Raw genomic sequence first — 27,219 nt, forward strand, 5'->3', positions numbered from 1 at the left:
GTGCCAAGGCTTGTGTGCATCAGGGTAGCGCTCTGCTGGGGAGCAGAGCATTGCCTTGTCTTGGAATGTCTTGTGCGCACCACTTCTTCCTGTCCGTGTCAAGTTGTGCGTGCATGCATCAAGGAGTGTGGGAAAGTAGCGCTCTGCTCTCCCCAAGAGCGTAGTATCCTTGCTTCCTTGGTGAGGTATCCGTGTTCAAGCCTTGGGGATAGCATTTGGGGAGCAATTTTCCTTGAATTTTCATAAAGAGAGCACGACAATGCTCTCTCCAAGAGTGTTCACTCGTGCCACAATTTCATGCCAAATATGGATTGCCATATATCGTTGGAAAGCTCTGAATGTCAGCTTTCCAATGCAACTGGAAGCACATCAATCGGACATCTGTAGCTCAAGTTATAGCCCTTGGAAGGAGGCATGGTCATGCTATGAGCGCCCATATTTTAACTTAGCGAAAATTTTGCTTCCGAGCTCATTTTTGCACTCTTATAGCGCTCTGCTCTTGGCAAGAGCGGAGCTTTGTGTGCTGATTGCCAATCTCCTTTAATTTGGTCATGGGCCACGCTTTTAAAAGCGTGGCCTAAGCCTCCAAAGTGTGCTCCAACTTCAAAATGTGCCCCAAAGCTCTTTTTTTCTCCTTTTTAGCTTATTTTGTGCTTTTTGCTTCTTTTTCTTCTTATTTCCTACAAAATTTATAAAATCAAAAGATCAAGGAAATATACCATTTAAGTACAAAAGCATTCATTATTCAAGCATAAATCATTAATTTCCTGTATGAAAAAGCATAGAAAAACATGACATGGTGACATGTCATCAATTACCTGCATAAAAGAATTTTCATTGAAATCTTGAGTCATAGATAAACCTGTTCAAACAAACTTTCACAAAACTTGTCTTATAAAAGATAATTCAGCCAACATTTTATTTTGATTTTCTTTCATCAACTTCATTCCTTCTTCATGTTTCTCCTTTAGCACCTTTATTTCTTGTTCATCCATCAATGTTGCAATGCTTTTGGATCCTCCCGTGTGAGGCATTTTTTGCTTTGCCCTATTAATCCTATTTGCTTGGATACGTTTCTATCATAACACGTTATGGATTCGTAAAATACACTACTACACACACATGCCATTATTTCTCTATTTTCCTATTTTCTATAACTATACAGTTTTAGTAAAATAGTAAGTTCTATACAGTTTCAGTAAAATCTACTTTGGCCTAAGTAATTTGCTGCAGTTATGGCAGAATTAGAATTAAAAAAATAAGAAAATGCTAATAAAACAAATGAAGACAACCCTTATCAGATTCATTAATAATATTGGTCTTATATTTACTTGTTAGTTATGGTGTTCAAAGTACCTTTGCTTTATCAGAGAACCAATATGAGACAAGACTAATCCATTGATCTCTTGGGATTCATTCCCGTATATTCTTCAATAAAACATCTTTGGTTTTGTATTGTCCCAAATACATACCCTTTAAGTCACATTTATAATCTTTCTATTTCTTCCCAATTGATCTTTTTACATATTCCTCACCACGTATTGGGATAGAAAACTTCTTCTACAAAACTTTCAATCAATTTCTTAATGAATCAAATAAAATTAAATTAGAATCCATTAAGAAAAATAAATTCTTAACCTCACAATTTTCAGCAACTTATTTTTCTCCTCTTTATCATAACATCTCCAATCATCTATGTTTAAAGGCATTATTGAAGGAGTTCTAGCTAGAATATTGGTGTGTAGAATTACACTTCGCACAACTGAACCAGCAAGTGCACTAGGTTATCCAAGTAATACCTGAGTGAGTCAGGGTCGATCCCATGAGGATTGTTGGCTTGAATCAAGCTGTGGTTTTCTTGTAGATCTTAGTCAGGCGGATAGAAAGGTTGATTGTTTGTTTAAAGCACATAAAAGTAAAATAAAAATAACATTACTCAATTGAAGGTGAATGCAATGATAAGAAGATGGTTAAGGCTTCAGAGATGCTTTGTTCTTCTGGATTAATTCGGTCTCACTGTCTATACCAACTATGAATAATTTCTTCTATGGCAGGCTGTATGTGATCAACGCCTTTCTTGAGAGGTCGCCGATCTTCCTCCAGGCTGAACACTAGGGTTAGTGCACATCTAGTCTGATTGAGGGTGAAGCTCCTGCAGTCCATTCCCCTTGATGATCCTACTCAAAACGCCAAAGACAAGGTTAAATCCTCCAGATCAGAGAATTCTGCGCCTTTGGTTCTAGCCTTTACCACAAAGACCGTAATCTCCCCATACCTCGGCTGAACTGGTGTCTCAAGAAGCCCCCAACAAAGTCGTAAATTAACCATCTAAGGGATGTATAATCAAGCTAGTGGTTCATTGATATCCGATGAAAGACACTCGTTGAACCCATGTAGAATAGAGATAACCTTGTGCCGGTTCAACTCATTCATAAGGTTGAAGAATGAAGATACATCTTAGAATAGAGAATCAAACATGAATTGAGATAGAACAGTAACACTTTTATTAATTCATAAAACTCAGCAGAGCTCCTCCCCTTAACCTAGGAGGTTTAGAGGCTCATAATGATAGAAAATACAATGAAAGGTTCGAAAATTCCAGGAGAGATCCTAAACAAGGGTGATATTTGATGCAAAGATTTATTGTTGGTCTAGAAATTTCTCTTAATAGAAAAGGAATTTCTTCGTTGTAAGCAAAGTTCCAAACCAACAAACAATTCTCACATCAAATTTAAATAGTTTGGTTGTCACAAGTACAAATCCCAATGAAAATTAACCGAAGTATTTAAACACCGGGTCGTCTCACAAGGAATTGCAATGAAGTGGTCAATTATTGGCTATGAAGATGCAAGGGGGATTTGATTTGATGAAAGGAGCAAGAAAATAAATGACATGAAAAGTAAAGAAAATAATTAAAGAAAGTAATTAATAAAAGAGAGACATTCATAGTAAGGATTGAGAATATAGGCTTTCTATCCTAGTCACTAATAACAATAATTAACAAGAATTTATCCTATTTCGTCATCTCCAACATGGAAGAAGGTGCAAAGTTATCTTCCATGAGAGAAAGTCAAATAAGACTAGTTAATCTCAATCCAAAAATCCTAATCAACTCACTAATTGAATTAGCAAGAGATTAGAGTCAACGGAAATAATATTAACTAACAACTCTATATCACCAACATAGGTTGAATATGATGACTCAAGATTACCTAATTCCTCTTTCCAAGCCAAGAATACTCAAAAATCTACTCTAACATCCTTCCAAGCATTTTGTCAAACACTTGGAAGGAATAAAAGGAAAAAAAAGATAAAATGACAACAAGAATGGTAAATTGACAATAAGAATATTAAATCTACAACTACCCAATACAAGAAATTAACAACAACTACTCAAATCAACAACAAAGGAACAAGAAACATAAATTGCATTAAAGGAAAATAAAGATCCAACAATATTGCACCAACATAAAAGAGGCATACAAAGGGAAATTAACAAGAGAAAGGAGAAGAATTAAGACAATACAACAAGGAATTGTAAGGAAGACAAGATGAAAATAGGAAATTAAACCTAGATCTAAGAGAATTTGACCTAATCCTAAGCTAATTCTAGAGAGAAGAGGGAGCTTCTCTCTCTAGAAACTAACCTACATGGTCCTAAGATACAACTAATTGCTCCCCCTTTTGCCCAAGAATGAATTCTGCATGAAATAGCCTTAGGAATGAGTTGGATTTGGGCCTGGGCAGCTCAGAAATTGCCCCCCAGCATTTTCACTTTTATGAGGTCACGTGCGAGCTGTGACGCGTACGCATGGGTCACGCGTACACGTCGCTTGGCATTTTCCTTCCCACGCGTACACGTCATGTCACGCGTACGCGTTGCCATACGACCTCATCTTCACGCGTGCGTGTCGATGTATGCACTCCAAATCCTTATTTTTCCATGAATTCTCCACTTTGCATGCTTTTCTCTTCACTCCTTTGATCCGTTCCTAGCCTTTTCAACATGAATTCACTAACAAACACATCAAGGCATCTAGTGGAATCAAAGGTGAATTAAAACAAGGAAATTAAAGGCCTAAAAAGCATGTTTTTACACTTAAGCACAAATTAAGGGAGAATTACAAAACCATGCTATTTCATTGAATAAATGTGAGAAAAGGTGATAAAATTCCCTAAATTAAGCACAAGATAAACCACAAAATTGGGGTTTATCAATCTTCTCCTTTAATACTAAACTAATGACTATGGATTACATAAAAAGGGTAAAACAGTCTTTTAGTGCAAAAATCCGCTTATGGGGCCAACTTGGTGAGTATTTGGGCTGAGCTTTAGTGTCTCCTATGTGCTAAGACTCCCTAGGGGCATTGAATACTGGCTAGGAGCCCCCTTGTAGGTGCTGGACGCTAGAATAAGGTAGATGGCTGGCATTGAACGCCAGTTTTGGGCCTTTATTTCTGAAGAAAAGTATGAACTATTATACATTGCTGGAAAGCATTGGATGTTTGCTTTCTGTAGCCATTGAGAACGCTCCATTTGGACTTTTGTAGCTCCAGAAATGATCTTTCGAGTGCAAGGAGGTCAGATCCTAATAGCATCTGCAGTGCTTTCTCTGCCTCTGAATCAAACTTTTTGCTCCAGCTCCTCATTTTCAGCCAGAAAATACTTGAAATTGCATAAAAACATACAAAATTATAGTAGAATCCAAAAATGTGAATTTTGCACTATAACCTATGAAAATATAATAAAACTCAAATAAAACATGCTAAAAACTATATGAAAATGATGCCAAAAAGCGTATAAAATATCCGCTCATCACAATACCAAACTTAAACTGTTGCTTATCCCCAAGCAACTAAAAACAATGTAGGATAAAAATAAGAGTAAGATATAATAAATCTCAGAGTTTTTCAATGAAGCTCAGTTTCAATTAGATGAGTGGGACTTAGTAGCTTTTTGCTTCTGAATAGTTTTTGCATGTCACTATCCATTGAAACTCAGAAGTGTTGGTCACTTTAGGAATATAGAATCTAGATGATATTATTGAATCTCCTAGTTTAGTTCTTTTTTATTATTGAACACAGCTTTTTAGAGTCTTGGCCGTGGCCCTAAGCAATTTGTTTTCGAGTATTACCACCAGATACATAAATCCCACAGACATTTAACTGGGTGAACTCTTTCGGATTGTGATTCAACTTTGCTAGAATCCCCAGAATGAGGTGTCCAGAGTTCTTAAGCACACTCTTTTTGCTTTGGATCACGACTTTAACTGCTCAGTCTCAAGCTTTTTACTTGACACCTTCACACCACAAGCATATAGTTAGGGACACTTTACATTTGAAGTGCTTAGGCCAAGATTTTGTTTCCTTTAGGCCCTCCTAACCATTGATGCTCAAAGCCTTGGATCCTTTTACCCTTGCCTTTTGGTTTAAAAGGTTATTGGCTTTTTGCTCTTGCCTTTTAGTTTAAAGAGCTATTGGCTTTTTCTGCTTTTTTTTTCTTCTCTCTTTTTTTTTTGCATGCAATTGTTTTTCGTTTTATTGCATCTTGCCTTTTTTTTGCTGATTTTTCTTTCTTCAAGAATTAATTTTTGAATTTTGTAGATTATCAATAATATTTCACTTTTATCATCACTCTTTCAAGAGCCAACATTCTTAAATCAAATTTCAAATATGCACTATTCATTCATACATTCAGACAACAAAAGCAATGCCACCACATCAAAATGATTGATTATTCTTATTATGAAACTCAAAAATTTATGCATCTCTAATTCTTCTAAAAAAATTCACTATTTTATTAATGTTTAATGATGATAAGAGGAGTATTTTATACCTAATTGGAAAATAAAACTTAATTATTATTAATGCATATGCAATTCTTAAATTAAAAGACAGAAAAATAAAAACTTAAATACTACTAGTGATCTTATAAACTTAAATATGGAAAACAGGAATTAGGATAGTCACAAAGGTGGAACTCAACCACCTTAAGCATGGGAGGTGCTGCGCTTGATAAACCCCATTTGTAGGGTTTATCTTGTGCCTAATTTAGGAGATTTTATGACCTTTTACCCACATTTATTCAATGAAATAGCATGGTTTCATGGTTGTCTCCTTATTTGTGCTTAGATGTGAAAACATGCTTTATAGGTCCTTAATTAGCTAAATTCAATTCACCTTTGATTCCACTAGATGCCTTGATTTGTTTGTTAAGTGATTTCAGGTTGAAAAGGCTAGGAATGGATCAAAGGAGTGAAGAGAAAAGCATGCAAAATGAAGAACACATGGAAAAAGCCAAAGATTTGAGAAACATCATCCACGCGCACGCGCACGGTACGCGCACACGTGGATTGCAAAATCTTCAAGGACGCGCATGCGCGCTGTGCGCGTATGCGTTGATGGCCGCACATGATTTTTAATAGAAAACATGATCAGCGATTTCTGAGAGCTGTGGGGCCCAATTCACAACTAATTTTGGCGCTAAGATGCATCTAAAGGACCACGGATTGAAGGGAATCAACACCTAGCATCATTTACACTCATTAGGATTAGTTTAGAGTTAGTTTTAGAGAGAGAAGCTCTCACTTCTCTCTAGGATTAGAATTAGGATTAGGTTTAGTTCTTAGATCTAGGTTTCAATTCATGCCTTCTTCTACTTTTGATTCTCAATTCTTGTTGTTACATTCATCTTCCTCTATTCTTTTGTTGTAATCTCTTCTATTTTGTTTCCATGCTTTGTTGTAGATCTATTTTTGTTCCTTCTATTCTCTTTCAATTCAATTAGAGGTAATTCATAATAATTGTGCTTCTTTTGATTACTTTTGTTAATTCTTTTCAATAATTGTTGTTAGATTTCATTGTTGTTGCCAATGTACTTTACTTTGCTTTTGTGCCTTCCAAGTGTTTGATAAAATGCTTGGTTAGATTTTATTATAGATTTTATTCCTCTTGGCCTAGGTGGAGTAATTAGTGATGCTTGAGTTATCTAATTCCTTTGTTGACTGACAATTAGAAGTTGCTAATTGATTTGGATACAACTAAAGCTAGTCTTTCCCTTGTGAGTTGGCTAGGACTTGTGGAATCAAGTTGATTCATCCACTTGACTTTCCTCCATGGTTAGAGGTTAACTAAGTTGTAGCAATGGACAATTTGTGGTCACAATTGAGGAGGATAACTAGGATAGGACTTCTAGTTCTCATATCTAGCCAAGAGCTTTGTTAGTTGTTAGTTTATTTTCATTGCCATTTAAATTTTATGCCTATTATCTCAAAAACCCCAAAACATAACTCATAACCAATAACAAGGACACTTTATTGCAATTCCTAGGAAGAACGACCCGAGGTTCAATACTTCGGTTTATAATTTTAGGGGTTTGTACTTGTGACAAACAAAATTTTTGTATTAAAGGATTAGTGTTGGTTTAGAAACAATATTGCAACGAGCTTTCATTTGTAAAATTCTAAACCATCAAAAGTTCGATCATCAAAATGGCACCGTTGCCGGGGAATTGCAATAGTGTTGTGTTATTGGTTATTGTATATATGTGAATATTGTAAATAGCTTGATTTTTGGATTTCTTGTTAGCTTTTTCTAGTTTTAGGATTTTGTTTCATTATTTCTTATTAGCTTTTGTTCTTAATTTCTCTTTTCATTATGAATTCTCACTTTGGCTATGAGTTTGGTTCTAACTATGTTGTAGGCAATGAGAGCTTCAATGAGGATGTGTATCAAGGATGGGATAATCAAAGGTGGGATGAGCCATATGCATATGATCAATCTTCATCGCAACAACCTCCACCAATGCACTATGAACAAGAGCCATTCTATGATGCATACCAATCCAATGGCTATGGTGAACCTCCTTGTGACTTTCAAGAACCACCACCATATGCCTATGAGCCATATCCTCAACATAGCCGTCAACCATACTCACAAGCCTCTTTTCACCAACCACCTTCATATGACCCTACTCCTTACACGCCATACCAACTACCTTTTGAGCCATATGAGCCAAATATTGAACCACCACCCTTCCAACATCAACACTTTCAAGAACCACCCCATCCATGTTATTACCAAGATGAACCACCTCCAATGTATGACAATTTTCAACCACAAGATGAACTCTACTTTCCACCATAACCTCCCATGGAAGAATACTTATGTCCATCGATCCAAGAGCTGTATGATCCTACTCATGATATCCAAGAGGAACAAGACTCAAGGGATCGTCTCAATGAAACATTGGATCAATTTCAAGCAACCATGGAGCGTGTTTTGCAACAAGTGGAAAGAGTGGAAATTATTGAACCACCACAACTCTACCAAGAGGAACCACCTTCTTACTATGAATCCTTCCCTCAAGATCATGAACCCTTCCATCCACCCCAACCTCCAATGGATGACATCCTTGATGTTCTTGTTCAAGAACAAGAGGAGATGAAAAGGGATGTGCAATAATTTACGGCTGCCTTGGACGAGGTGGAAAACCGGTTAGCATCCCAATGCTTGAACACTCAAGGAACTCCCATGGCTACATGTGGAGAAACAAATGAAGAGCATAACATGAAGGAGAGATTGATGGAAAATGAGGGAGGTTGCTTTATATTGGAACAATTGGAGGAAGCTACAATTGTTGAAGAAGAGGAAGAGGTGGTTGAAGACTTAGGAGATGCGGAACTACCTTGGGAACATAGAGTTGAAGAAACCCCCTCCAAGAAGAATGAATTTGATGCTAAGGAGAAATGTGCACATCCTCTAAAGCATATTCCATATGAAGAATTGGATGGGATAGAGCAAGAATTGAGTTCCCTTGGTGATGAAGACCAAGCATTAAAGCTTAGTGGTGAAGAATCCTTTGAGCATGAAGAACCTTCTCCCGTTGGATTTGAAAGCATTGTGGAGGTAAGATTCTCTCACCCTCCCATTTATGATTTGAGTAAGGGAAAAGGCTTAGATAAAATTGTTGAACAAAGGATTGAAATAAAGAGATCTTGTGAAGAGGTGGAAGTCCTTAGAAAAAGGAGGATGGGAATTGGTTACGCTTTATCTAGACCCCTGGAATTTCCTTTGCCTAGGTTGCCATCTACTCCTTCATTTGAGTGGGTGAAATTCATTTCTATTAACTTTATTATCCCACTTGAATATGGTTTGCTTGAAACGGATGGTCAACTTAGGATACTTTGTGGGATGAAGCGTAAAAGAAAGATATTTCGTGGGTGGCGTTGCAAATCAAGGCTCATTATGGTTGATACTTCAAGAGTTGGATACAAAGGTTGGAATAGTGCTCAATTAGATGGGTCTAGAAGGATTGTTGGGCACTTCATAGAGAATTCACCTTACTCACCACCCGGATGGGCTAATAATAATGATCAACTTCAAGACGGGTGTGAAAATAAGGTGTAGGATCCCGGATCACAAGACAAGGATTAACTTTGGGAGCCCCAAGCTTGTGAAGAACTCCATCAATACTTGGTGCAACAAATAAGAAATCTTGGGGTACAATGGAGAACCAAGCATTGGTGGGAGTTCCAAGATGAATTCAAGCACAAGCCACCTTGAGAGGAGCTCCCCATAAGTCCAACTTAAGGACAATAAACAAAAGTGCTAGGTGGGAGACACCCCACCATGGTAACTTCTTTTCATTTCCTTTTTTTGTACATATTGGTAATTAGTTTAAATTCATGTTTTTGGTTGATTTGTTGAGTATAATTGGTAGTTTAGTATGTCAAATAAGGTTTTATGGTGTTTTGGTAGCTGTTTAGAGGTTTGGAATGCTTAGATTGGTGCAAAAACATAGAAAAATTTTTGAAAAAACAAAAACAGAGCACCATCCACGCGCGTATGCGTGCATCAAGCATTTTTTCCTACCCGCGCGCACGTGCCATGCACGCGTACACGTGGATTGAGAAATTCTACCCCCCAAGCCAAAAACCCGAGAGTTTTGCCTACGCTGCGCTAGCACTATGCCTGAGGCACAAAACAACTCGCGCGTATGCGTACACGACACGTATGTGCCACTCTCAAAATAAGCCATCGACGCGGACGCGCCATGTGCGCGTACGCGTCGCGTCCATTGCACCACCATCTGCGCGCACGCGCTATGCGCGCGTAAGCGCGGATGTCCTTCATTCAACACATCTCTTTTTCTTCTCCTTTTTCCATTTCTTTCCTTCTCCTTTCTTCGTCCCTCCTTCTACCCCTCATCCAACACTTCCAAACACCATTGATAACCATTTATTTTAGTTAGTTAATTAGTTGGTTGGTTTGTTAATTATTTAATTTTAGTTTAGTTTTCATTTCATTTTCTCTCTTTCCATTATAAGTGTTGGATTATGGATTTTGTTTACCATATATTGCTGCTTATTACTGATTGAATGCTATCTTAGCATAATTGTTTTTGAATATTCATTGTTGAATTCTATTGTTGAGGTTATATTTTGCTACTTAGTTTTAAGTTCTTCATGCTTACCTTTTAAGAATACCAAGTTATGAGAATTACCTTCGAGCTTGTAACTCTTCTTGAATTGCATAATTTGGCCAACATGTAATTTCAATCCTTTTCCTCGATTAGGAAATCTCTTGATGGATGTTGTGCATTTACTTAGCTTTAACGCATTGTATTCCATGATCATATGCATCCATATGCTTTTAGCTTGAATGCTCTCATGCTTCTTTAATGCTTGTTTTACCTTACAAGTTTACTTAAAGCATCTCAAGCACATTAGGATAAGTGAAGTGTATGCTTCTTTTGTGACATCGCTTTTTATGCTAATGTGTGTTCTAAACTGCGCAATTTAGAATTTATACCTCTTTTTGTCATAAATGTCACACTAATTCACTCACTCAATTCTAGTGATTAGTACCTCACTCCAACAATGTATGCTTCCTTGCTTTTGTTTTCTCATCTTATGGTGTTATATTTTTGATTTTCATGAATGATGCACCACAAGCAAAAATGGAAGTAGAAGAAAGAACACGCAGCAACCGGTTGACCTACCAGCTGAATGTGGCAATCTGGAGAGTCGCCGTACCCCCTTGCTCATCTTTGAGTGCACCGAGGACGGTGCAAACTTTTAAGTGTGGGGAGGTCGTCCGACCAATCGGCGATTTTGGGTGACAAATTTCTAATTCCAACACTTTTGCATTTCATTTTAGGTTTTTAGGATTTTTGTTGCATTTTCTTATTTTTGTATATGTATACATAATAAGCTTAGTCAAAATAATGAATTTTTTCAAGATTTCTATCTATAGGGCATCTCAATTGATTTGAGTGAAAACTTTTCATTGAACTTGCTTGAATTATATATATATATATTGTGGAACATGATTTTTGAGCTAAGAACACAAGCAAGTGAGATTTGTGCCTAATTGCGTGGTTACATCTTATAACCACTTATTTTCCTTCTTGTGTTCATTATTCTCTTTCTATGATTGTAATCTTTGATTTGTTTGATTCTCTATGTCCATTATTTTGTGTATTCATGCATTTATATGATTGAGGCCATCATTTCATTTAGCACATTTACCCAAATTGCCTTACCTCTTATCATCCATTTTTAGCCAATTTGAGCCTACGTTTAACCCACTTATTCTCTAATTTTAGCACATTACAAGCCTTAAAGCGGAAAATAATAAAAGTCTTTATTTGGATCTTTGATTGGCTTAGGCTAGTGAGTGTATATCATTCAAGTGTGGGAAAACTTGGGATATTGGGTGAATAAAAGGGTAGCTTTGTATTTTTATTGAAATTATTGGAAATTAGGTACATGCTCATGTATTGATAAAATGTATAGACCTTATACATTGATGTTCTTGTATATAGTTTGAAAAAAAACAAGAAAAAAAAAGATGAGGAAAAAACAAGAAAAAAAAAGATGAGGAAAAAAAAAGAAAAAAAATATATGTAAATATCAAAAGAAAATGAAAAAAAATAAATAGAAAAAGAAAAAAAACAAATAAAAAGAAAGAAATAAAAAGGGGACAAAATGCCCCAAAGCAAAGCTCAATAAGGGTCAATGCATAAGTGTTATGAAATGAAAAGAAAATGCTTGAGTATGTTAAAAAGTGAAGACTGGGTAGTTAGGCTAGTTTTGAATTGTATAGGTTGTCATAGGTTAGGCGGGAAGTCTAAGCTTATCAAAGATTCAAATTTCAAGCCCACTTGACCAAATATGCATCCTACCTTAACCCTAGCCCCATTACAACCTAAGAAAAGACCTCATGATACTTGTATGCATGCATGAAATACATGTTGGTTGTTAGATGAAAAACAAATCTTAGAAAGCATGATTAGGGGAGAATTAAGTGAATCAACCCTAAATACTTGAGCGAATAGAGTGCAAACACATCCGTTGAGGGTTTGATGCTCAATTACATGTTTTCACCTATGATCATCTCCTTTCATGCAAGTTTGTAAAAATATTTAATAGCTCAATTCAATTGTGGATTAGACTTGCTAGTCCTTTAGCCCTTGTGCATATATGTCTCTTGGGAATTGATTTATTTTTTACCAAGCAATTGCATTCATGTAGATAGTTGCATATAGGTAGATTGCACTTAGTTAGATTTCATTGAATAAATGTCATATCCCTTACTTCATTCTTGGTTTAAGCATGAGGACATGCTTAGTTTAAGTGTGGGGAGGTTGATAAACCCCATTTGTAGGGTTTATCTTGTGCCTAATTTAGGAGATTTTATGACCTTTAACCCACATTTATTCAATGAAATAGCATGGTTTCATGGTTGTCTCCTTATTTGTGCTTAGATGTGAAAACATGCTTTCTAGGACGTTAATTAGCTAAATTCAATTCACATATGATTCCACTAGATGCTTTGATTTGTTTGTTAAGTGATTTCAGGTTGAAAAGGCTAGGAATGAATCAAAGGAGTGAAGAGAATAGCATGCAAAATGAAGAACACATGGAAAAAGCCAAAGATTTGAGAAACATCATCCACGCACATGCGCACGCGTGGATTGCGAAATCTTCAGGGACGCGCACGCACGCTGTGCGCGTACGCGCCGATGACCGCACATGATTTTTTAATTGAAAACGTGATCAGCGATTTCTGTGAGCTATGGGGCCCAGTTCACAACCAATTTTGGTGCCAAGATGCATTTAAAGGACCAAGGATTGAAGGGAATCAACACTTAGCATTATTTACACTCATTAGGATTAGTTTAGAGTTAGTTTTAGAGAGAGAATCTCTCACTTCTCTCTAGGATTAGAATTAGGATTAGGTTTAGTTCTTAGATCTAGGTTTCAATTCATGCCTTCTTCTACTTTTGTTTCTCAATTCTTGTTGTTACATTCATCTTCCTCTATTCTTTTGTTGTAATCTCTTCTATTTTTTTTCCATGCTTTGTTGTAGATCTACTTTTGTTCCTTCTCTTTTCTTTCAATTCAATTAGAGGTAATTCATAATAATTGTGCTTCTTTTGATTGCTTTTATTAATTCCTTGCAATAATTGTTGTTAGATTTCATTGTTGTTGCCAATTTACTTTACTTTCTTTTTGTGCCTTCCAAGTGTTTGATAAAATGCTTGGTTGGATTTTAGTAATTAGTGACGCTTGAGTTATTTTATTCCTCTTTGCCTAGGTGGAGTAATTAGTGACGCTTGAGTTATCTAATTCCTTTGTTGACTGACAATTAGAAGTTGCTAATTGACTTGGATACCACTAAAGCTAGTCTTTCCCTTGGGATTTGGCTAGGACTTGTGGAATCAAGTTGATTCATCCACTTGACATTCCTCCATGGTTAGAGGTTAAGTAAGTGGTAGCAATGGACAATTTATGGTCACAATTGAGGAGGATAACTAGGATAGGACTTCTAGTTCTCATATCTAGCCAAGAGCTTTGTTAGTTGTTAGTTTATTTTTATTGCCATTTAAATTTCATGCCTATTATCTCAAAAACCCCAAAACATAACTCATAACCAATAACAAGGACACTTTATTGCAATTCCTAGGGAGAACAACCCAAGGTTCAATACTTCGGTTTATAATTTTAGGGGTTCGTACTTGTGACAAACAAAATTTTTGTATGAAAGGATTAGTGTTGGTTTAGAAACTATATTGCAACGAGCTTTTATTTGTGAAATTCTAAACCGTCAAAAGTCTGATCATCAGGGCTCTTCAGGGGAGAGCTTCTGGCGCTTCAACTCTTCTATCTCACGCCCTTTCTTCTCTTGTTCCTTGACTAATTTGCAGATCATACTAGTCTGATCTTTCTACTCGTCTCTTAGTTAATCCAAGGTGGTTTGTATTTGCAACACATATGCTTTCAACTGATTCCAATATTCAATTGGAGGGATCTCTTAGGAAGGCTCAGGTGCCTTCCTTTTGGGATGATCTTCTGGTATCTTGGAGCTCTCCATCATCTACTTGGTGATTGGACTTTCCACTGGAATAAATGTGTCTACATGAATCATGACTTTAGCCCCTTGGCACAGGCAAAAGATAAGATTTGGATAGGCCAGCCTGGCTTGAGTAGACATCCTGTTTGCAAAGTTGTACATCTCACAAGGGATTATTTGGTGAACTTCTACTTCATTCCTCATCATGATGCAGTGAATCATCACAGATTATGAATCTCTCACCCTAATCAAGATGAAAATAGAAGATCTTTCCCCTGACCATGGTGCAAAAAGCATGGAATGCTTGTCCATCTTTCTTTTGCTTATTTGTCATCCATAGATTTGCATAAAATTCATGGATCATGTTTGTTCCAACATTGATCTCAGGGTTGGCTATAATCTCCCATCCTCTTTTTTGAATTTGCTCTTGGATCTTCGAGTATTCATCTTCTCCAAATTTGAATCTTGCCTCAAGGATTACTGGCCTCTTACTCATTATTTCGTGATAATGTTCTTCATGTTGCTTGGTGTAGAATCTGACAAGTTCGAAAACAACTGTTGGGTCATCTTCTTTCTTATTTCTTGGAGTGGTTTTGCCACTTCTTGGAGCCATGGGGTTCGAATCTCAAGGAGAGAACAAGGCTCCTTCCACACCAAACATAAAAGGTTTGCTCGTCCTTAAGCAAGAGGAAGAAAGAAAGATGAAGAAAGTGAAGGAGAGAGGAGAATAGGAGAAAAATATTCGAATAGAGAGGAGGTGAATGAGAGAGAGGGGATAAACCCTAAAAACACTTAACACACATATCAAGGCATCAAATGGTAATAAGAGAGGATTAAACATAGCAAAATTAAGGCCAAAGAGGCATGTTTTCAATCATAGCACAAAATCAGGAAGGAAAATGTAAAACATGCGATTTCTATGGATAAGTGTGAGAATAGTAGACAAAATATACTCAATGAGGTACAAAATGTACCATGAAATAGTGGTGCATCAGGGGAACATGGGTATATATAGGGATGGGAGGGAGGGATTTTCGAATTTTAATTAAATAAAAGATAAGGAAGATATGATTCATATTTTAATAAAAGATAGAAAAATATAGGTTTTAAAATCAACAAGATATGAAAAAGATAAAAAGATAGACCAGATGAAAAAGATTTTAAAGATTTGAAAAAGAAGTTGTAAAGAATATGAAATTTGAAAAAGATTTGAGAGACTATTTTAAAATTTGAAAAGATATGTAAATAGATTGAATTTGAAAGATGATGATTTGAAAAAGATTTGAATTGAAAGTCATGGAATTTCAAAATTAAAATTTAAAAAGTTAGGTTTAATGAAAAAAGAAGATAAGATGAAGAAAAGATAAGTTTTTTGAAAAGTTACCTTCCTTGCCTTCTCTCTGGCGTTAAACGCCCAGAATGGCTTGATTCTGGCGTTTAACACTGGCTGTTCCTCCTTGTTGGGCGTTGAACGCCCAGAATGGCATCCATTCTAGTGTTTAATGCCAGGCTGCCTTCCATCTTGGGCGTTGAACGCCTAGCCAGTGCCCCCTGGCCGGCGTTCAACGCTGGTCCTGCCTCCTCTCTTGGGCGTTGAACGCCCAGCCAGTGCTCCCTGGCTGGCGTTCAACGCCAGATGTGCTTTCCTTTAAGGGCGTTAAATGCCCATTCTCTAGCCTTTTTCTGGTGTTCAACGCCAGAGAGGTGCTTCCTCCAAGGTGTTCTGTTTTCTGTTTCGCATCATTTTGTGTCTATTTAAACACTGTTTATGATCACTAACATAAAAAAAAATTAATAAAAAATAATTATGAAGAAAATTAATTCGAACAAGAATAATTAAATAAATAGAAAATAATATGCCCTTTGATCATTAGGTTGCCTCCCAATAAGCGCTTCTTTAATGTCTTTAGCTGGACTTCACTGTACTTAACTTAGTAGCAGTGTAGAGCCTTCTGGCTCAATATCTCCTTCAAGGTAATGCTTGATTCTCTGTCCATTGATAATGAACCTATTGTCTGGATCTTTACCTTGAAGTTCTATGTGCCCATAAGGTGATACCCTAGTAATCACATATGGTCCCTTCCAACAGGATTTTAGTTTCCCAGGAAATAATTTGAGTCTTGAGTTGAAGAGCAAAACCTTTTGGCCTGGTTCAAAGACTCTGGAAGCTATCTTCCTGTCATGCCACCTTTTTGCTTTTTCTTTATAGATCTTTGCATTTTCAAATGCAATTAAGCGGAACTCGTCCAACTCATTCAGTTGGAGTAGCCATTTTTCTCCAGCTGCTTTAGCATCAAGGTTAAAGAATCTGGTTGCCCAATAGGCCTTTTGTTCCAATTCCACTGGCAGATGACAGGATCTTCCATAGACTAATCGATATGGCAAAGTTCCGATAGGGGTTTTGAAAGTTATTTTGTATGCCCATAGAGCATTATTAAGCTTTCTAGCCCAGTCGTTTCTAGAGGTACTTACTGTCTTCTCTAGGATTTGCTTTAGTTCTCTATTTGAGACTTCAGCTTGTCCATTTGGTTGAGGATGATATGGTGTTGCCACTTTATGGCGAACTCCGTAACGGCTCAGAACAAAGTCAAGATGTCTATTGCAGAAATGAGTACCTCCATCACTAATCAATGTCAGAGGAACACTAAATCTGCCGAAGATGTTCTACTGGAGGAACTTCACTACTACTTTAGTGTCATTAGTGAGTGATGCTATTGCTTCAACCCATTTAGACACATAATCTACGGCTACCAGGATGTAGGTGTTTGAGTTTGAAGGTGGGAAAGGTCCCATGAAATTTATACCCCATATGTCAAACAACTCAATCTCTAGGATTCCTTGCTGAGGCATGTTGTGACCATGAGGGAGATTGCCAGCCCTTTAGCAACTGTCACAGTTACGGACAAACTCTCTAGAGTCTTTAAATAGTGTGGGCCAGTAGAAGCCACTTTGGAGAACCTTTGTGGTTGTTCACTCACCTCCAAAGTATCCTCCATAGTCTGAGCCATGGCAGTGCCATAAGATTTTCTGTGCTTCTTCTTCAGACACACAGCGTTAGATGATCCCATCCGAGCATCTCTTAAAGAGATATGGTTCATCCCACAAGTAGTACTTTGCATTATGCATGAGTTTCCGATCTTGCTGCCTATTGTACTCTTTAGGAATGAATCTTATAGCCTTGTAATTTGCAATGTCTGCAAACCAAGGTGCCATCCAAATGGCAAAGAGTTGCTCATCTAGAAAAGGTTTTGGATATGTTAGTGGAGGGAGGAGAAGTCCCAGCTACTGGTTCTATCCAAGACAAGTGGTCAGCCACTTAATTTTCTGTCCCTTTTCTGTCTCTAATCTCTATATCAAACTCTTGCAGGAGTAACACCCATCTTATAAGTCTGGGCTTAGAGTTCTGCTTAGTGAGGAGATATTTTAGAGTAGCATGGTCAGTATATATAATTACTTTAGATCCTACTAAAGAGGATCTAAACTTCTCAATGGCATAAACCACTGCAAGTAATTCCTTTTATGTGGTGGTATAGTTCTTTTATGCATCATTCAGAATACGACTGGCATAATAAATGACATGCAGAAGCTTGTTATGCCTCTGCCCCAAAACTGCGCCAATGGCATGGTTACTGGCGTCACACATCAGTTTGAATGGTAAATCCCAATTGGGCACAGATATGACAGGTGCAGTAACAAGCTTGGCTTTCAGGGTCTCAAAGGCATGCAGACATTCTTGGTCAAAGACAAATGGAACATCAGTGGCCAAGAGATTACATAGGGGTTTTGCAATTTTCAAAAAATCCTTATAAACCGCCTGTAAAATCCTGCATGTCCTAAGAAACTTCTGATTGCCTTATCATTGGTAGGTTGTGGAAATCGTTCAATCACCTCCACCTTAGCTTGATCCACTTCTATCCCTTTGTTTGAAATCTGGTGACCAAGGACAATTCCTTCAGTCACCATGAAGTGACATTTTTTCCAGTTTAAAACTAGGTTTTTCTCTTGGCATCGTTTAAAAACTAGGGCCAGATGGTCAAGGCAGGATTCAAATGAATCTCCAAAGACAGAGAAGTCATCCATGAATACTTCAAGGAACTTCTCTACCATATCAGAGAAGATAGAGAGCATACATCTCTGAAAGGTGGTAGGTGCATTGTGTAGGCCAAATGGCATCCGACTATAAGCAAACACGCCATATGGGCATGTAAATGCTGTCTTTTCTTGATCCTATTGTGGATCTACTGCGATTTGATTGTATCTAGAATAGCCATCCAGGAAACAATAAAAGGCATGTCCTGCTAGTCTCTCTAGCATTTGATCAATGAATGGTAATGGAAAATGATCCTTTCTGGTGGCGTCATTGAGCCTTCTATAGTCAATGCATATGCGCCACCCTATAACTGTCCTTGTAGAAATCAGCTCATTCTTTTCAGTATGAACCATTGTCATGCCTCCCTTTTTTGGGAACAACTTGAACAGGACTCACCCAAGGGCTGTCAGAGATGGGATAAATAATCCCAGCCTCCCATAATTTAGTGACTTCCTTCAGCACGACTTCCTTTATAGCTGAATTTAGTCGCCTTTGTGGTTGTACCACTAGTTTGGCATCATCCTCCAGCAGCATTTTGTGCATGCATCGGGTCGGGCTAATGCCCTTAAGGTCACTTGTAGTCCACCCATGGCAGGGCAGTAGTCTTGTGTGTCTTGAGCACTTGAATTAGTGCTTCTTCTTCCTATGGCTCTAAGGCAGAGCTTATGATCATAGGATAAGTGTCTCTATCTCCCAGAAATGCATATTTCAGGGTGGATGGTAATGGCTTGAGCTCGAGCTTTGGAGGCTTATCATCATCTTTAGGAGCACTTAAAGTCTCCTGTATTTCATCTGCCACCTACAACTCAAGCTGAGCATCATAGAAGATGTCCTCCAGCACTTCCTCGAGTCCTGTAACATGTTCATTTCTTCCACCAGGGAGTCAATGATATCAATGCTCATGCACTCCTCTGGGGTGTGTAGATGCTGCATGGCTTTGACGGCATTTAGCACATATACATCCTCATTGACTCTCAGGGTTACTTCCCCTCTTTGGACATCAATGAGGGTTCTACCTGTAGCTAGGAAGGGTCTTCCTAGGATTAGGGATGCACTCTTGTGCCCATCCATATCTAATACAACAAATTCAGGGGGAAAAAGCAAAGGATCCAACCCTGACAATCATATCCTCAACTACGCCTGATGGGAACTTAACAGAACCATCAGCAAGTTGAAGTCATAGGCGAGTTGGTTTGACTTCATGAGTCAAGCAGAGCTTCTTTATTAATGAAGCAGGTATTAGGTTGATGCTTGCTCCAAGATCATATAAGGTTGTCCTTGTGCAAGAATTCCCTAGAGTGCATGGTGTCATAAAGCTCCCAGGATCCTTAAGTTTCTCTGGTAAGCTATTTTGAATGACTGCACTGCATTCTTCAGTAAGGAGGACTATTTCTGCCTCTCTCCAATCCTTCTTATGACTTAAGATGTCCTTCATGAACTTAGCATAAGAAGGTATCTGTTCAAGAGCCTCTGCAAAAGGAATCTTGATCTCTAGTGTTCTGAGATAATCCACAATGCGTGCAAACTGTTTATCTTTTTCCACTTGACGGAGTTTCTAGGGGAATGGCATCTTGGCCTTATACTCATCAATCTTGGTTAATATAGGCTGAGTGCCTGATGTATTGGAAGGGGGGTTGCTAGCCTGCTTATGAGGGGTGTTATCAATAGGTGACTGACCACCCTTGTTTGGGCGTTCAACACCCTTGTTGCTGCCCCCTTCCTAGCGTTCAATGCTAGGGACACTACCCCCTTTTGGGCGTTCAACGCCAGATGCAGGTATCTCCTCTTGGCATTGAATGCCAAGGTTGTTGCCCCCATTTGGGCGTTTGATGCCGGGGGTGGATACCCCTTCCAAGCGTTGAACGCTAATGACATTCCTCCTTGGGCGTTCAGCACCCTCAGAGATGTTTTGGACAGCAGTATGGTATCCCTCTGTTAACGATTTTCTGTTCTACTAAGGTTGGGTGTTTAATGATTTTCCACTCCTCAATTGAATAGCTTGGCATTCTTCTGTTATCTGCTTACATAATTACTGCCTTGTGATGCCAGGGCATCTTGGCTAGTTTTACAAGCCATTTAAGTATGTTTTAGGTTAGTTTCATGCATTTTCTTACGCAAGAAGCAAGTATTTGGTGGAATATGCATTCATACTTGGATTTAATCAGACATTATGAATTCTAAATATTTTCATGAAAATAGTGCAAGGATTGAATGATAGAATGAATGATGCATCATCTCATGATTAGAGCAGGACTTTGATGCAATTTGTTTGATTGATTTTAGGAAAGAAGAAGCAGAGAAGACCCACGTTAGTGGCCACATTAGTACTACTAACGTGGGCACTAATGTGGAAGAAGGGGTTAGCTTAGGAAGTTAATGGTGAAGTTAACACCATTAACATGAGCGAAGGAAAGGAAGAGCCACGTTAATGCCACTAACGTGGGCATTAACGTGGAAGAAAGAGGCATAATGGAAAGTTAGTGGTGAAGTTAACACCACTAACTTGATCGAAGCAAAGGAAGAGCCACGTCAATGCCACTAACGTGGGAATTAACGTGGAAGAGGGAGGCATAATGGGAAGTTAGTGGTGAAGTTAACACCACTAACTTGATCGAAGCAAAAGAAGAGCCACATTAATTCCACTAACGTGGGCATTAACGTGGAGGAAGGAGCAGCATGGGAAGTTAGTGGTGAAGTTAACACCACTAACTTGATCAAAGACCAAGGAAACCCACGTTAGTGGCCACGTTAATACCACTAACGTGAGCCACTAATGTGAGCCACTAATTTGGAGGAAGGAGCAGTATGGGAAGTTAGTGGTGAAGTTAACACCACTAACTTGATCAAAGGCCAAGGAAGCCCACGTTAGTGCCACTAATGGCCCGACTAACGTGAATGTTAGCAACTTAAACTCCTCTAGCAAGCTGAGTAAAGCCCACTAAGTTTGCTAACTACTTCAGCTAAGGCCAAGGGCCCACATCCAGAGACTTGCAAACTCAACTGAGGATCAAAGAATTAGTATATATAGAAGTAGTTTTGAACTAGAAAGGGACTTTTTGGGAGAGATTGGGCCCTGGGGGATCCAGGATTATAAACACCCATATTTGCTTTTCTCTGTATTCAGTTTTACTTTCAATACAACTTACATTTCCATTTTCCATTCCCAGAGCCATGATCAACTAAACCCCAAATCATTGGGGGAGGGAGCTCTGTTGTAATTCAATGGATCAATCATAGTTCTTATTCTTATTCTTCTTTTCATTCTCATTGATTTGCTTGAAAGCTTTCGATCTTCATCCAATTGAGTAATTGTCTCAGAAGAGAAATTGTTCATACTTGAATTTCCAATGAGCTTTTGAAGAGGAATGAGGAAATCATGCTAGAAACGCTTTCTCATGTTGAACTAGATTGGGGGTTGGATGGATATAGTGACATATAATCCTCTCGATACTTTGATCTAGAAAAACATAAGGTATAATCAGTGATCGTAATTCATCTCTTCCCATGAGGAATTAGATCAAGGAATTGGACAATTGTTCAATCTTAGAGAGATTGAATTACCAAGGAATTGGGATTCAATCACCTAAGATTGCCAAGAGATCAATGAGTTGCATGGATTGAGGAAGAGATGAGAATGAACTTGATTCGGAGAATATAACATCTTCTGAACCCAATGAACTTCTCTACTCTTATCTCCCCATTCTCTATATTCTACTGTTTATAATTATGTTCACCATCCCCATTCCCATTTACTTTTTTGTAATTTACTTTCTGTGATTTACTTTCTGCCATTTACATTCTGCCATTTACTTTTTTGTCATTTACACTCCTTGCTATCTACATCTTCCGCCATTTAAATTCTGCAATTCTTTGTCAAACTCTGTTTACTTTAACTAGAACATTCCTCTGATTAAACTATGTGGGATTTGACCTCACTTTACTGTGAGTTTTTACTTGACAACAATTCGGTATACTTGCCGAAGGAAATTTGTAGCGATACAGATTTCACGTATCACCTTGTTTGACTCAGTTGGTCTTCTATGTTCCAGTTGCAAGCCTGAGTTTCTCGCAGGGCTTCTTGCAATTCCAGCAGTTGCTGGGCAAGGGCATGTAGTTGCTGAGTCAATGGGCCATTATATTTTGGAGGGTTAGCTTCAGTAGATATTGCTTTAACCTCTCCTTTCAAAGAAGTTTCAACAGCTGAGTACAGATGCTGGTTAGTAGCAACTGTCTCAATAAGCTCGTGAGCCTCTTCAATGGTCTTTCTCATATATATGGAACCACTAGCAAAGTGGTCCATAAACATTTTAGCCATGTCTGAAAGGCCATAATAGAAGATGTCTAATTGCACCCATTTTGAAAACATTTCAGGGGGCATTTCTGGACCATTCTCCTGTACCTCCCCTAAGCATCATGAAGAGATTCACTGTCCTCTTGCTTGAAGCCTTGAATATCCAGTCTTAACTGGGTTAACTTCCTTGGAGGGAAGTATTGAGTTAGAAACTTCTCCACTAGCTGTTTCCATATTTTCAAGCTAGATTTGGGCTGGTTGTCCAACCACCTCTTTGTTTGGTCCTTTAAAGAAAAAGGAAAGACCAATAGTCTGTAGACATCTTGGTCTACCCCCTCACTGTGCACTGTGTCAGTAATCTGTAAGAAGTCTGCCAGAAACTCAGTAGGTTCTTCCTGTAGAAGTCCAGAATACTGTTAGTTTTGCTGCACCAGAGTAATGAGTTGAGGGTTTAGCTCAAAGTTACTTGCTCTGATGGGGGGGTATGCTAATATTTCTTCCATAGAAGTCAGTAGTGGGGTATGCTAATACTTCTTCTGAACTCTTCATTCCCAATTGGGTTCATGATAAAGAAAGGTAGGAGAAGTAGAAGAATTAGGGATACAGATGTAAATTATAATTAAAATATTTTTGTTTTTATTTTATTTATTAATTTAATTCGAAATTGAAGGCTAATTAACTAAAAAGAATTGAAAATTAATTGACGATTTTTTAAAAAGTAGAGAGAGAAATAAGGAAGATATTTTCGAAAATTAGAAGAGAGAAGAATTAGTTAGAAAGATTTGAAAGCAAGATAAGATAGAAGATTAGAAAAGATTTGAATTTAAAATTTGAAATCAGAAAAGATAAGATAAGAATTTGAAAAGATTTAAAAAAGATTTGAAAAAGATAAGATTTGAAATTTGATTTTTGAAAAAGATTTGATTTTGAAATTTGAATTTTGAAATTTTAAATTTTAAATTTTGAATTTGAAATAAGATAAGATAAGATTTTTGAATTTTATAGATAAGATAGTAATTTGAAAAAAAATTTTGATTTTTGAAAATATTTGAATTTGAAACTTAAAACTAAGATAAGATAAGATAATCATTTTGAAATTAAAATTTGAAATCTTTTTTGATATTTTCGAAAATTAAGATAAAAAAGATAGAAAAGATTTTTTTTTTTTTTTGAATTAATGAAGAGAGTAAAAAAACAACCAAAAGACACCGAATTTAAAATTTTTATATCCAAAACACTAAGTTTCCGAATATTATAAAGAAAAACACCTAAAAGCACCAAACTTAAAATTTTAAAGATCAAAACAAGAAGAAGAAGAACAACAATTTGAAGATCAATAAGAAAACCAAGAACAAAACTCAAAGAATTCCAAGAAAACAAAGAACATGCAAAAGACACCAAACTTAAAAATTTAGGAAAAAAAAGACACCAATTTCGAAAATTTTAAAGAAACAGACTCAAAGACACCAAATTTAAGAATTGACACAAGACTCAAACAAAAGACACTATTTTTGAATTTTTTTGGAAAAAAAGACTCAAGGAATTCGAACTCTAACAAGAACAAGAACAAAAAGACTCAAACAAAAGATAAAGATTAATAAAGAAAAGAAAAGATTTTTGAAAAAGGTTTGAGATTTTCGAAAAAAAGAAATTAAAAGATTCAAAAAAGATTAAAGACAATACCTAATCTAAGCAACAAAATAATTTGTTAGTTTGTTCAAACTTGAACAATCCCCGACAACGGCGCCAAAAGCTTGGTGCGCGGAATTACACTTCGCACAACTGAACCAGCAAGTGCACTGGGTCGATCCCACGAGGATTGTTGGCTTGAATCAAGCTATGGTTATCTTGTAGATCTTAGTCAGGCAGATAGAAAAGTTGTTTATTTGTTTAAAGCGCATAAAAGTAAAATAAAAATAACGTTACTTCAGAGATGCTTTGTTCTTCTGGATTAATTCGGTCTCATTGTCTATGCCAACTATGAATGATTTCTTTTATGGCAGGCTGTATGTGATCAATGCCTTTCTTGAGAGGTCGCCGATCTTCCTCCAGGCTGAACACCAGGGTTAGTGCGCATCTACTCTGATTGAGGGTGAAGCTCCTACAGTCTATTTTCCTTGATGATCCTACTCAAAACGCCACAGACAAGGTCGAATCTTCCGGATCAGAGAATGTTGCACCTTTGGTTCTAGCCTTTACAACAAAGGCCCTAATCTTCCCATACCTCGGCTGGACTGGTATCTCAAGAAGTCCCCAACGAAGTCATGGATTAGTCATCTAAGAGATGTATAATCAAACTAGGGATTCATTGATATCCAATGAAAGATGATCGCTGAACCCATGTAGAATAGAGATAACCTTGTGCCGGTTCAACTCATTCATAAGGTTGAAGAATGAAGATACATCTTAGAATAGAGAATCAACCACGAATTGAGATAGAACAGTAATACTTTGATTAATTCATAAAACTCACCAGAGCTCCTCCCCTTAACCTAGGAGGTCTAGAGACTCATACTAATACAAATTACAATGAATGGTTCAAAAATTCCAGGAGAGTTCATAAACAAGGGTGACTTCTCCTTTTAATACTAAACTAATGACTAAGGATTACATAAAACGGGTAAAATAGTCTTTTAGTACGAAAATCCACTTCTGGGCCCCACTTGGTGAGTGTTTGGGCTGAGCTTTAGTGTCTCCCATGTGCTAAGACTCCCTAGGAGCGTTGATCGCTGGCTAAGAGCCCCCTTGTGGGAGCTGGATGCCAAAATAGGGTAGATGGCTGGCATTGAACGCCATTTTTGGGCCTTTAATTTTGAAGCAAAGTATGAATGATTATACATTGCTGGAAGCCCGGGATGTTAGTTTTTATAGCCGTTGAGAACACTCCATTTGGAATTCTGTAGCTCCATAAAAGCTCTTTCGAGTGCAAGGAGGTTAGATCCTGACAGCATCTGCAGTGCTTTCTCTGCCTCTAAATCAGACTTTTTCTCCAGCTCCTCAATTTCAGCCAGAAAGTACCTGAAATTGCATAAAAATACATAAACTCATAGTAGAATCCAAAAATGTGAATTCTACACTAAAATCTATGAAAATATAATAAAACTCAAATAAAATATGCTAAAAACTATATGAAAATGATGCCAAAAAGAGTATAAAATATCTGCTCATCAAATACCAAGAAAACTAGCAAGTTTTCTGCTTTCTTTTCTTATAGCTTGGTTGCGGTTATTAAATTGCACATCAATTGTCTTTCCATGAGGCATGTTCTAAATTTTTTTTCAACAATGTAGGTATTCTAACCCTCTTTGCCTCTGGATGACCTAACAAAAAAATGCAATTATTCAGTGAAAAGAAATATGAAAAATATAATAGTATCATATTTAAAGCAATAATAATATCACATAATTCTTCATCTTGCTTAGAATTTATACTATTAGAAATACTAGGAGTTTGAGATAAATCCTCATCATTTAGTAGTTTCTCCATAAAAAGCAGCACTTCATCGGCATAATTTTCCTCTTCAACAAATCTGACATGACTCTTTTTAGGCACTCTTAAATCTGTACTTGAGACAGCACTCTCAAGATCATTATCCTCAATAGGTTTGTGTCTTTTTCTTGCCATTGAAGCACTCATTTCTTGCAATCTCTTTCTCTTCTTTTTTCTACTGGTGAAGCCCTCTTCTTCCCAATTCCTTGTAGCTTCCCATCAATTTCATGCCTTCTCTTTCTCTTCTTATGTTTCTCCTTTTTATTTGACTCTAAATTATTTCCCAAACTGTTTCCTTCAATATTTGACTTTTATAGTTCTTCTTTGATGCATCCATATCCTACAAAGTCAATAGAATTTAAAGTATAAAACTTTACATTTAACAAAACAAAATAGAAACATATTATGGAAAAGGGAAAAATTATCAAAAAACAGAATCCAAGGATTCTAACCTGAGTTTCCAAAGCTTCCATGTAATAACAGGACAAGGGTAAAGTGAATCAAGTTATATTATACCAGCTTTATCAGAGAAATCAGATTCTTACTAACATGAATGTCATTTCACAATGGAGAAAAGAAAAAGGTAAAATAACATATAAACTCCCTAAGTCAACATTAATGAACAGAGTAAGTAACCAATCTTAAGATATAAAAGATCCTTCAAACTCAAAGGTCAAAATTCAAAACATCAAAGTAAGAGCTATATATCAAAGTAAGGGTTGCATCTGCTTCTCCATGTGTATACCAACACCTCTACAAACGAGCATGTGCAGAAAAATGCAAGTTACTTTGTACACCTCTCTAAATAAAAAATATAAAATTAATAAATAAAAATAAGAAAAATACAAAAAATGAGAATGCAAAATGTAAGAGTTCTCAAAATATTACCTAACTTACTCAGAATTGTCATCAGTTTGATTTGGTGAATGTCCATGATCAATTACTATACCATTAACCCAACTTCTAACCCAATCATTATTCCCATCCTCAAT

The 27,219-nt window shown here is 37.1% G+C and overlaps 1 pseudogene; it reads right to left on the bottom strand.

Moving 5' to 3' along the window:
- Positions 1–850: 850 nt before the first annotated feature.
- LOC148571342 (uncharacterized) lies at positions 851–26,374 on the bottom strand (annotated as a pseudogene).
- Between the last annotated feature and the right edge of the window lie 845 nt (positions 26,375–27,219).

The sequence above is a fragment of the Arachis ipaensis genome, chromosome B3 (genome assembly GCF_059453495.1).
Source record: "Arachis ipaensis isolate K30076 ecotype BB chromosome B3, ASM5945349v1, whole genome shotgun sequence".
Lineage (NCBI taxonomy): Eukaryota > Viridiplantae > Streptophyta > Magnoliopsida > Fabales > Fabaceae > Arachis > Arachis ipaensis.